At 50.8% G+C, this 12,685-nt stretch overlaps 1 long non-coding RNA gene across 1 annotated transcript in view; it reads right to left on the bottom strand.

Annotated features, from left to right (window-relative positions):
- Positions 1-9,513, bottom strand: part of LOC146197136 (uncharacterized) — an 80,406-nt gene extending 70,893 nt beyond the window's left edge. Inside the window, exon 1 of the long non-coding RNA XR_014706175.1 lies at positions 8,914-9,513. This is a non-coding gene — a long non-coding RNA (uncharacterized LOC146197136). The remainder of the gene's footprint in view (positions 1-8,913) is intronic.
- Between the last annotated feature and the right edge of the window lie 3,172 nt (positions 9,514-12,685).

Here is a 12,685-nt window from a genome sequence, read left to right as displayed (position 1 = left end):
TGTCTCCCCTCGTCTTCAATTTATCCATGCTTCATCTTCCCTCCAAATTGGCTTTTCTTACCGGGATACATCACGCACTTTACGCGGATGATATCACAATCTGGGTCACGCAAGGTAACCTGTCCACATTGAATCCTGCCAGCACCTCTCATCAAAATTTTTACCAATACTGTACTGTGCCCGGCGGTGCTTAAACATTTCAACCCGTCCTTTGATGGTGCGTGCCAGTACTTTGGGGAGGTGGCTGACACCTTCCACGTGGTCTGGGCGTGCCAGTCAAACCCATCCATTCCCCCCAACCCCAATCCAACTAGAGAGGACTGGGAGGTGGCCCTGCTCGGCTGTCAAGACCTCAAGGCTCAAAAGGTTTTGGTTCAACGGATGCGGGCGGCGTTGCTTGCCAGTGAGGTCCCGGAATAGGGGCTCCACCTAGTATTGTGAGGGGAGGAGACCGATACGTCTCTAACCTAAACACCTCTCTGTAACCACTTAATTGTTAATAAATGTTTTAACCACCACCGCCACGTGTCTCGAAGTCCGAGGTTGCCTTCCATGCGGTCGCACATTTTCCCCCACTGTTATTGGATTAGCTGCGCTGCGTGTCTCCCTATGTCCTTAATAAAGGCTGAGATCTCTCTTTTCAGGGATCGGTTATGCTTGTTTTTAATAAAATATCGCTTTTGCAAGCTGTATTGTACCTCCCATATATGTAGAAGGCGGCTATCCGTCACGCCCGACTGTTTGGTGTTCGGGATCTCCGACGTGGCCGTGGCTATGGCGCGGGTTAGGTCATTGACCCAATTTACGAGGTGAGCTATTTGAGTGGGGACATCATTTCGGAGGTTTCGGAACTTGTCCCAGTCTGTTATTTTGAGGCGCTTTCTGACATATGGTGTGATGGAGCTTAGAGAGAAGGAATTTGGATAATATAGTGGTCGCTGCCTAATGATGTCTGCTTGTTCGACCACTGACATTGTGTGAGATTTTTCGTAAGTGTGATATCAGGAGTAGTATTTCGCTGCACACTGTTGCCAATACGCGTATGTTGTTGCGGTTCATTGACTGGTGTAAAGCTCTCGTTTTGTAGAAGCGCCAGAAGTTGGGATACCTAGTGGCAATTTGATGTCTCCAGCTAACGTGTTGACTCCTGTCCCCGTAGCAAGCCCCACACCTTCCACATCCCACAACGCCCCGATCAAACGTAAGGCTACGGAACAGAACCCCCAGCAAACAACAAATCAAAACCAATCAGACCTCCTCACTTATCTCGCTCTCCTAGAGCAAAAAGCCAGTCGAATAGTTCGAAGCAATGGCCCAAAGCACAAATTCATGGGCCACTGACCACAGCACTCGGTTGACAGCGATTGAGTTGCAGCAATATTCCCAAGCGAAACTCGTAGCCCAATTCCACTCCAAGCTCAATCACATCGTAGTCACTCACCCCAAAACTTCGACTATCCCCCCTTGCAACCTACTTAATGATGGCAGGAAACCGCAAGGAAATTAGAGTGTATTAATAAACCACTACCATATCAAATTAGAATGTAGCAGTGGAATTTCAGGAGTTTTTGCTCCAAGCGAAGCAACCTGCAACTCCACATTCAATCTCTGTTCGAGGCAGAATACCTACAGTCTTTGCACTACAAGAAACGCATGCTTCTGTTAAACTCCTTAACTACGCCCCCCCCCCCCCATACCAACAAACACAACCGTGCATAAAGTAGCTACATTGGTACACCGCAACTACACCGCTAATGATAACCCGATGGAATTAGAAGACATCGACTGTCATCTCATTGAACTCCTACCCCGAATCAGAATGAGCCCCAATCTCTTTATCCTTGTGGTAGACGTAGCCGGTATAACAAGCAAAACTGTTTATTTATACATCAGGTAATGGCGCCTGTTTTCGGTCTGCTTGGCGCGGTCGCCCATGCCGGGGTCTCCCAGCGGTCCGCCTGGTTAGCTTGCCGCTTGGGGCGCTGTCGTCAGTGGCGCCCACGACACCCCCCTTTCTTGAAAGGTTTGATCTCACAGGTCCTGGCGTTCTGGTCGCTTACAAACACGTCCACTTCTTGTGGTGCTCGTGTCCTGCAACGGTTGCAGGTGTCTTGCTGTACGTCTTGCTTGTCCTCTGCCGGTTTGTACAACGAAGGACCTTGGTTCTAATGTTGGCTGTGTTACCACGACGTGTGATGCAGCTCTAGCGAGGATGCGCACCGCTGTGCCTGGTGGTAAGCGCTCTCGGCTCCGTACCTTGTGCCGGGTGTCGTATGATCGTTTTGCACGAGCTCTGTATAGGCTTCATTATTTTGTCTGAATTCGCTGTCGTCCCACTTCGGGGCTAGCAGCTTCGAAGTGGTTGGTACTGTGGTGTTCAGACGACCCATTAAGAGTTCTCCTGGTGAAAACCCTTCCACGCTGGGTGTGGCCCTGTAGGCAAGCAGCGCTTCGTGTATGTTGGAAGACTTCCTCAAAAGCTGCTTTGCTGTCTGCACAGCCCTCTCAGCCATACCGTTGCTCTGCGGGTAGTAAGGGCTTGAGGTTGTGTGTGAGGCTCCCCAGTGATGCACTAGTTCTTTGAACTCTGTGGAAGTGAACTGCAGCCAGTTGTCTGTGCGTATTGTCCGTGGAACACCATACCATGCAAACATTGGCTCCAAGACTAGGGCTATGTTTTTTGTAGCTGTCCTCGGCAGCTGTTCTAGCTCGAAAAATCGGGAGTAGTAGTCTACTACTACAACATACTCTTTCCCCTCCAGCGTGAAGAGATCCATGCCGACTGTGTCCCAAAGGTGTGCTGGCAATGTAGTTAGAAGCAGCGGTTCTGTTTCTGGCTTTCTGTGCTCTCTGCAAGTTACACTTTTCCACGTAGTCTTCAATGTGCTTGCCTATGCCTGGCCACCATATGCATTCTCTCGCCCTCGCTCGGCACCTCGTTGTGCCCAAGTGGCCTGCATGGAGCTTTTCCAGAACCTCTACTCTGATGTCTGGCGGGATGATTATTCTGTCGCCTTTGAATAGCACACCATCAACGAGCGAAACCTCACTAGCCACCTCGACGTACCTTTTCAGGTCAGGTGACAGCGCATGCACAGTTGGCCATGATGTAGTGCAGAAGGTAGCCACCCTGGAAAGTGTTTCATCTGACTGGATGCTTGCCCTGATTCTGTCCAGCATTTGGTTTGAAGCAGGGAGCTGTTCAAGTGCTAATTCTTCAAACTCGCGCACTGCACTCGAGAGTTCTTTCTTTGTCTGCTGGTTTCCCAGGTGGCTTCCGGGACAGAAGGTCAGCTGTGTACAGCTTTTTGCCGGGAGTGTGGGACATGGTGTAGTCGTACTCCAAAAGGCGCATCCTGAAACCTTGATGGCGAGGACTCAGCTCGTCAAGTCGTTTAGTCGTCAGCAGCGGTATTAACGGCTTGTGGTCCGATTCCACGTGAAAGGTTGATCCCAGCCGGTATTTGCGGAAATGTTCGCAAGCCCATGTGATTGCCAGTGCCTCTTTTCGATTTGGGCATATCTTTGTTCTGTATCCGTAAGGAAGCGTGATGCATATGCCACAGGTAGGAGCTTTTCGTGCGACTGCTGTAGAAGTACAGCCCCAAGACCGTATGAGGAAGCATCCACACTGTGTGAGGCGACTGAGCATCGTAGTGAGTGAGAATCGGCGTCCTGCTTAAAGCTTACTTGAGTTTGTCAAAACTCTGCTGCTGAGCTGGGCCCCAGTGCCAGTCGGCGTCTTGGTTGAGCAAGTCTCTGAGAGGCTTCGTAAAGTATGCTAGCTCTGGAAGAAATTTCGCTAGGTGGTTTGCAGAGCCCAACAAAGACCTGACTTCTGACAAATCACATGGTGGGTCGAGCTGGACTATGACCCTGACCTTTTCCGGGTCGGCGCTGACTCTTGTTGAGTTTACGACGTGTCCTAAGAATGTTACTCCTGTTTGTCGAAATGAGCACTTGTCGATGTTGAGGGTAACACCTGCATCTTCCAGCTTCCTCAGCACCAGCAGTAGGTTGGTGTCGTGTTCCTCAGTTGTCTTCCCTGAGACAATGATGTCATCTTGTAGACAACTCACACCATCTATTCCTTCGAGCACACGGAGCATTTCTCGTTGGTAGAACTCTGGCGCTGTGGAGATTCCGAAGGGAAGCCTCAGGAACTGGAACCTGCCAACTGGTGTGATGAAGGTTGTGTATTCGCGAGAGTCCTTGAACAGTGGCACCTGCCAGTACCCTGCTCGTGCATCTAGGCGGCTGAAAACTGCTGTACCTGCTAATTTTGCAAGACGCTCATCCACCGTAGGCATGAGCACACGTTCGCGTATTATTTGTTGGTTGAGTTGACCATAGTCCACGCAGATGCGCAGCTCATTGTTCTTTTTTCGCGCGACAACCATTGGAAAACACCACTCGGTTGCTCGCTCGATCTTCTGGATGACTCCCAAGTCTTCCATCCTTTCTAGTTCTTTCTTCACAAGTGGAAGCAGTGGAAGAGGCACGCGCCTAGGATAACTGACTGCGTATGGCTCAGCATCCTTTTTGACTTTAAAGCGGTACTCAGTCTTCATGACTCCAAGCCCAGACGTTAGCTTTGGGTATGACGCCAAGAAGTTGGGGACATCAATTGATTGTGCGAGGGTTTCGTCTAGCTCAAGAGGGCGCTGTAGAATCCCACGTGATTCTATAGCTGGTCGACTGAGCAGCGGTTCTTTTAATCCTTTGATGATGAAGACTGCTTCTTGGACTTCAGTGTTGCGCCAGGTGACTGTTGCATCGATGCAGCCAACAGTGGCTATCGCCGTCTGGCCTGGGCCTATCGACAGCTGTTGGGTCCTATGACGGTTCTGTCGTACTGGTTGTGTGCGATTGCAGTCACATCCGCGCCGGTGTCGACCCTGACGGTAAAAGGCAAGTTGCTCACGGTAGCAGTAATTCTCTACGGCGTGTTCACTCCCGCTTTGATTTCGCCTAGATATAGCTCTCCGAGATCTTCTGGTCTTTGTCGGATACTCGAGGTCTCGTCCTTCGGCTTAGACATGCAGACGCGGGCGTAGTGACTTTTTTTCCCACACTGGTTGCACGTCTTGTCTATCGCGGGACACTGTGTCTTCGTGTAGTCACGCACACCACCACACCACTTGCAGCGTTCGTCTCCCGTCTTGTGTGTACGTTGAGGGCGCGACTTGAAAGGCACCTTCGCTTCGTTCCGGCGAGTTTTGACGTTTGTCTGGGCGCGAACTTCTCCCATGTCGAGAGCTGGCTGTTCGATGGAACGAATTTCCTTGTGTTGAAGTTTCACGCTCTCTGAATTGCGGGCAGCTGTGATTGCTTTTTCGAGAGTGAGTTCTGCGTCAAGCTGCAGGCTTTCGCTGAGTTTTACGTCTCGCAAACCGACCACGAGCCTGTCTCGAATCAGTTCGTCTTTAAGAGTTCCGTAATCGCATCTTTCGGCCATCTTGAACAGTTCAGTCGCAAATTCGTCGACGTTTTCATGCTGCTCTTGTTTCCGAGAGTTAAATCGCACTCTCTCATAGATGACATTCTTTCGAGGTAGGAAATGCTTTTCAAAAGCACTCACCACGGTGGAGTATGATGCCATCTGTTCGTCTGTCAGTTTCAAAGCAGCGAGCACGTCCTCCGCTTCTTCGCCCATGGCGTAATGTGTTGATTTGCGTCGCCTCGTCCTGTCCTGTCAGACCGGAGATGAGTCGGTAGCGTTCCCACCTGCGGTGCCAACGTGTCCAATCTTCGGGCTTGCGGAAATCGAGCTTTGTCAGCAGTTCCACGGCGAGCGGGTTGAACGTCATTCTCGGAGTACCGCTCGCGCGCTCTTCGTTCGCGCCGCGAGTGTCTGGCATGACGCTGCGGCCGCTTACGTTGGGCTCGCTGTCCTTCTGGGTGTCACGCTGCGTTGGTTATCCCGCCGCTGCCACAATGTGGTAGACGTAGCCGGTATAACAAGCAAAACTGTTTATTTATACATCAGGTAATGGCGCCCGTTTTCGCTCTGCCATAGCTCTGCTTGGCGCGGTCGCCCATGCCGGGGTCTCCCGGCGGTCCGCCTGGTTAGCTTGCTGCTTGGGGCGCTGTCGTCAGTGGCGCCCACAACAATCCTAATCATTTATAGCTAAGGGTAAGGCAGCTCCCCTCATGGCAGCACTACGAAAAGCATTACAGGTCAGCACACGCCACCCGCTAATTGCAGAAGTCTCAGCGTTGCGGCTGCACACGGAACATCGCGTGCTTCTTGTCGAGCATAACCATGCAGCGTTCGTCTTGGGGGTGAAAAGTATAGGGTTAGCCGGCTGGGGGTGAAAAGTAGGGTTAGCGATCATAGGAATACAAGGAAAAAGCAGTTTTCTTTTTTCAAGGGACACCTATGATGTCGTTATTCGTTGCCGAGTAATCATGAACATCCTAAATCAGATTGTGAAAATATGAAATCTCATTACAGAGGCGAAGTATTTTTAAAATACCGGAAACGTACGGGAAACACATGTAAACACAAATTACCGCAACATTTCTCTCGTTTCGCAGAGCACCGGAAGTGATGGCCGGTCGTTAAACGTTGGCCAGCGCATTGAAGAAGTGTGTGACAAAGTATGCTGCGTCATTAGGGAGGCAGTCTACTTTTAAAACTCCCCGAATAATCTATGTTGTGAATCTGGACACCTCCAAAAGGCTCACTGCAAGCTGGGTGTAGCGGATCACGCAGTTTTGTTTACAGTCTGATATGCTGCCGGATGGGAAAAATTAGCTTGATAATACTGTCGCTCAAGTGATACATCCTAGGAAGAATTACATTTAAAAAACAGTTGTCAAATGCCATACGACAATATGAACTGAATGAGAATCGCACATTGCAGCAGACAACGGCGCAGCTGGCGATACCCACCGCGGCCGTCTCCAGCTCCGGAGCGTCTGAGTGCCGGTGGTGCATGGTATTACGATTCGCCACCGCCATGCACGATAACCGACACGGCTGCAACGTAGCATCAGGCAAAGCAGCGAGCGTTTCGGCCATTTCAGCGCCGTCCGGTCGGCCGCCCAACGCTTCCTCCCGCGAACGTGTCTCGGCATGTCCGTGCCACGTGCCGAATGTGTGTGTGCGTGTGTGTGCAGAAACTGGCCAAGACCGGCGCTCAAGGGAGAGTGCGTCGCCCTCGCCTGTCTGCTGGAGGTAGAGGAGACTTCTGTCGCGACACCGCAATTGAGTCATCTTGTTCGGACATGAAGTCTCTCCCTTTCCATATGAACTGACAAGCGTATAAAAGGCAGCGGCAGATTCCGCTGCAAGAGAGACTACTTGGGAGACGTCGCAGAGACGACGCCAGACACCAGCTGTGTGAGCGTGTCAGTTTTTTCTCCGGGCCAGCTTCTCTGCTCGTTCCTATGTGATGTTGAATTAAACGTTTGTTTTGTTAGAAGACGTTGTTTTGTTAGAAGCTGGGACCGTTGATGCCATCCGCCGAGCCACGGAGCCGCCAGGCCAACGCTACCAATGGGGCCGCGAGCCATATGTAACAACTGGTGGCAACGGTGAAATGATCCACGCGAGCCACATCTAACAACTGGCGTCAGCGGGGGGATGAGCCACGCGAGCCCCAAAATCTAACAACTGGGGATCAGCGGTGGGACGATCCAAGCCGTGACCGTGGGCGGTGAGATGAGCCAGGCCTGACCGAGATGCAACACCTGGTCGGAAGAGCTGAGATGTCCCAGGCGTGACCCGTGCAACAAGCAGCTCAGCGGAAAGCCGGGAGCAGTGCAACGAGCCCTGTGTGATGACTGGTTGCCTGCAGCGGAACGACTGCGCTGGATTCTTGGCTACCAGGTTTAGTGAGCGCGGCACTTTCTTCTACTGAGTTTTGCCTGCTGGGCTTTTGTTAAGTAGAAAACAGAGCTGGTAATTTTGTTGTCGTTGTTGCTGGGTTAATTTGCAGCAAGGCAATAGTGGGCAGTAGAGAAGGCAGCACACGGAACAGCCATGGATTTGAAGTCGTTGAGCAAACCGAAATTGCTGGAGCTTGCGAAGGAGTTGGGTCTGAATTTGTCAGATAAACTCAGAAAACCAGAAGTGTTAAATGCTATTCTTGCGTTGGAAGCTGAAGATGACGAGCTTTCTGAATGCCTTGAGATCATTGACGAACGTCAGGAGGAACGTGAATGTAACGAACGTCACGAGAAAGAGGAACGTGAACGTAGGGAACGTCACGAGATAGAGGAACGTGAACGTAGGGAACGTCACGAGAAAGAGGAACGTGAACGCAGGGAACGTCACGAGAAAGAGGAACGTGAATGTAGGGAACGTCACGAGAAAGATGATCGTGAACGTAGGGAACACCACGAGAAAGAGGACGCCCGCGTAAAGAAACTGATGCAGCTGGAGATTTCAGCACATGAAATGAGCGTGGAAAAGCTTAAAGCTTTCAATGCTATTCAGTGTAACGGTTCGAAACCGCGAGACGGTCCGCCACCGTTCCTAATCGCCGAGGATATGGCTGAGTATTTGGCAGACTTCGAGAGTGTCTGTAGAAGTAAACGCTTCGAGCGAGATAGTTGGGCGCAGAAGTTGGTAGCTCTTCTCCCTGCTCAAGCGTCGCAAGAAATCAAGCGCTTGTTAGGCGAACGCTTGAAATACGATGAACTCAAACAGTCATTACTGGTAAAATATCAGCTGCAGCCTCTAGAACTTCGGAAGAGGCATGAGCGCGACAAAAACTGTACCAAGTCGTACTTTGATTTGCCGTATCAGTTGAAAGCCGCTGTAAGCGAATGGCTAGACCGTGCGCAAGTCTCGGAGCAAATTGAAATTGCACCAGAGAGGGAGACACAGCTTGGGGAAGCGGGCGAGCAACGCGACCGCAGCAGCGAGCCGGCCGAGCCTCGAACAGAAGAGTATCGGGTTACCTTGGTCGAGCCACGGGTAGCTGAGACGGTTAGCGGCGGCTCCATCGGTGAAAAATCCTCAGGGACGCCGTCCAGCGAGGTGAACTGCACGCCGACCCACGTAGCTGAATGTGATACGGTTCCATCAAATGAGTGTGGGGAACTGGCAGTAACTGAACCGCCTCTAGAGTCAGAAGCAGAAGCTTGTGTAGAGCGTGGCGGAGATGGAAACCACGCAGAAACGCGTATTGCCGATCAGGGAAACTGCGCAGCCCACGAGTTGTGATTAGCCAGGGCAGACCCACGATGAGTGCGCGTCCACTGTAGAAAGCCGCACCTGCGCAGTTGACAGCGAACGGCCAGTGCGGAGTAAGCATCATTCGTGTTCTAACACGCCGGGTTGTATTCACGAAAGCAACAACCACAGTGTGAACGCGGCACACATTCGCCAGCTGGTGAAGGAGCTTGATTGTGCGCCGGTTAGCGCTGAGCGATGCGGCTCACCGGAGGACCAGGGTAACCTGAGTGGCGAGCCGCCAGAGCAAATGCCTAGCTTGGGGGCTGGCATGAGCTTTTGTTGTTCGAACTTGACTGAAAGTGAGTCATGCGCTGCTGGCCGCGATGCAGACGCGGCATTGCACTTTGACCACTCAGACGACGCCGGTGCGCTATACTTGCTCCGGTTACTGCTAGCTTGCTAGAGCTCGCGTCGAAAGAAAGTAGAAAGAGAGCATTCAAGTACTGCCGCCGGCGATAAAGAATCCTGCCGTCGTAAGATGAGGAAGACGAAATTATCGCGAAAGAAATGACAATCCCAGCGGCACAAATGCGCCCGTGCCGAGAAAATGCGTGACTGGTGCGCAGCACGTAAGCAGAGGAACAGGTCGTTCATCATAGCAAGTGACTCATGCTCATGTGTTTCTTTGCACAAGAACAGGAGGGTAAATGTTCCGTGAAACTGACCGCCGGAGCTTCATTAAAAAGGGGAGTCTCAACAGTAACGCCGATGGCTTAAATCGGAGCCCCTAACGTGAGAAGAAGCCTCAGTGTTCCCTTGTTGGTATTTTTCTTCCTGAGATAGGATTTTGAACATTGTATTCTATTATCTTTGTTTGAAAATTATGTACATTTGAAGTGCAATTTTCAAATTTGTGGACGCGTTCCAAGTGCTGCTGAACTACCCCTTAATGTAGAGGGATGTATAAGAGGGAGAGTCTACACCCTAACTTAGTGAAGTTTGTGCCGTGCTTGCTGGCTGACAGGTTTTTTCAGCGTAGTTGTAACGCTGTGGGTACGACGGAAAACTCTCCCGAATACAATTTGCAGAGTGCCGTGGGAACCAGAACGTGCCAAGGAAGTCTTCTGGTTGACTGGGCTCAAGGGAAGCAGAGTCGGACGACCCCGTGTAGCAGCCATCGCAACAATCCCTCCGGACAGCGGATGCAGTCCCCTGCCCTTCGGGATCTCCCTGCCCCGGCGGGGCAGTCTGTTACAATTCGCCACCGCCATGTGCGACAACCGACGCGCAACCGACAACCGACAACCAAAGCAGCGAGTGTTTCGGCCATTTTAGCGCCGTCCGGTCGGCTGCCCAACGCTTCCTCCCGCGAACGTATCTCGGCGTGTCCGTCCCACGCGTCGAATGTGTGTGCAAACGCTGGCCAAGACCGGCGCTCAAGGGAGAGTGCGTCGCCCTCGCCCGTCTGCTGGAGGTAGAGGAGACTTCCGAGTAATCTCATCTTGTTCGGACATGAAGTCTCTCCCTTTCCCTCTGAATTGAAGAGCGGATTCCGCTGCGATTCCGCTGCGAGAGAGATGGTGTGGTGAAGGGTGGCTGGACCTTGCTCTGATGGGGCTGGGGCCTGCCACTGATTTTTATCTGTTGTAGGCCGTCATTGCACCCGCCACCGCTTCGGTGGGGGCGGACGGCGGCTGTTGTTGTGGCGCGTGTCTTTCTCTCCCTCTTCTTTTTTCTTTCTTGTCTATTTTCTCTTCTGTCCGCACGAGGCAGTGGAGGTGGCTCGGCTACAGATCCAGTAGCAGGCCCGTGCATTTTCTTTTCATTTTTTCCTACAGCCACAACAACAACAACGCTACGAGAGAGACTACTTGGGAGACGTCGCAGAGACGACGCCAGACACCAGCTGTGTGAGCGTGTCAGTTTTCTCTCCGGGCCTGCTTCTCTGCCCGTTCCTACGTAATGTTGAATTAAACGTTTGTTTTGTTCGAAGATATGCCTCGTTTTTGCTGGGACCGTTGATGCCATCCGCCGAGCCACGGAGCCGCCAGGCCAACACTACCAATGGGACCGCGAACCACATGTAACAACTGGTGGCAGAGGTACGATACCCAGGCGCAAGCCAAAATCTATAACAATGGTCGTATGGAACTGTGCGCGGTCAGTTTATCGTGCTGTGAACAGTCCGGTATGTCGTCAGACTTAGATTACTAGCAAAGGAATTGACATTGTGCATAGCAGCAATGTCGGACTACGTGAAAAGCTTGCCAGAATCGGATAAACAGCGCTACAATGAAAAACTGCATACATTGACGGTGTTGTGCACCCGGACCCATTTGCTATGTCTGAAACACATTGGGAAGACTTACGTGGATGCTCTGCCACCATCAGACATGGAAAATATGATAGTGTATTTGATTTTTTCTCCGAGTAACTTCACTGCAGAGACCATCCAGGCATACAAGTCCCGGTAGGCATATATTTATTTTAAATCATGGGTGCGCGCGCAATGTCATCAGCGGGCATATATGCTTGTTAACTATTTTTTAGTTTATTTTCTTTTTCTCCGTGCTATCGCTATTGTTCTCATATATCGTTCTACGCTTTCTGTGTTGCTTCCTCGTCTTTCTATATATTTCTTTTTTTTTCCCCCGTACGGCGCAGACCATTCAGCGCGTGCACGGACGTCGGAATATAAAGCCTGTCAAAATGTTTGCTTACGACTTGCTCATCGCATGTATGCATCGCGACGCAACTACATATGCATTCATTTTAATACTTACTGCCTCTACCGTGGCTTCTACTTAGCCACGATCGATGTTTTCAAAACGGAATGGCATCGTGCCCATTATTTCGCGTTTTATTCCTTTTAACAAAATTAATTGTGTCTTAAAGGCATCATTATTGCCTTACGTGGCCCGTGCGCGTCGTCAGCACTTGGAATGTTATTTTTTTACTTTCGCCATACAACATGATGTAGGGGCGTGATACAAGACATTCACACAAAAAAAAATAATCATAATAATAAAAACGCTTGAGCGACTCGCCTCCTAGACGTGGGGGTTCGTCTGGAAACGCACCACACATATTTATTTATAAATATGCTTTACAGAGATATCAGATGCGAAATGTTGCATACGTATATCCATGGTCTTAAAATAATGCACCAACTCTTAAAAAACGATTACTTTCGTAGGCGCAAAGTCAGCTTCTTTGCGAACCGTTCTTTACATATATTTTTATGGGCCGCGCTACTGCAACGCATTTCTAACTCGGATTCGGGGCAACGATGGGTTTGAAAAGTAGATTGCCTCAGCAATGAGGCAGCATACTTTGTCACAGACTTCTCCAAAGCGCTGACCAACGTTTAATGACCGGCCACCACTTCTGGTGCTCTGCGAAACGAGAAAAATGTTGCGGTAAGTTGTGTTTACATGTGTTTCTATGGGTCGCCCTCCTAACTCGTACCTCCATAAGTTTCGCGGTGTTTTAAAAAAACCTAGGCTCGTTAATGAGATTTGATGCTTTCATTATCTATTCTAGGATGTTCATGGT

The sequence above is a fragment of the Amblyomma maculatum genome, chromosome 3 (assembly GCF_055883805.1).
Source record: "Amblyomma maculatum isolate TAMU_Amacu chromosome 3, ASM5588380v1, whole genome shotgun sequence".
In the NCBI taxonomy this organism is placed as follows: domain Eukaryota; kingdom Metazoa; phylum Arthropoda; class Arachnida; order Ixodida; family Ixodidae; genus Amblyomma; species Amblyomma maculatum.
This window is presented reverse-complemented; position numbering and strand designations above follow the sequence as displayed.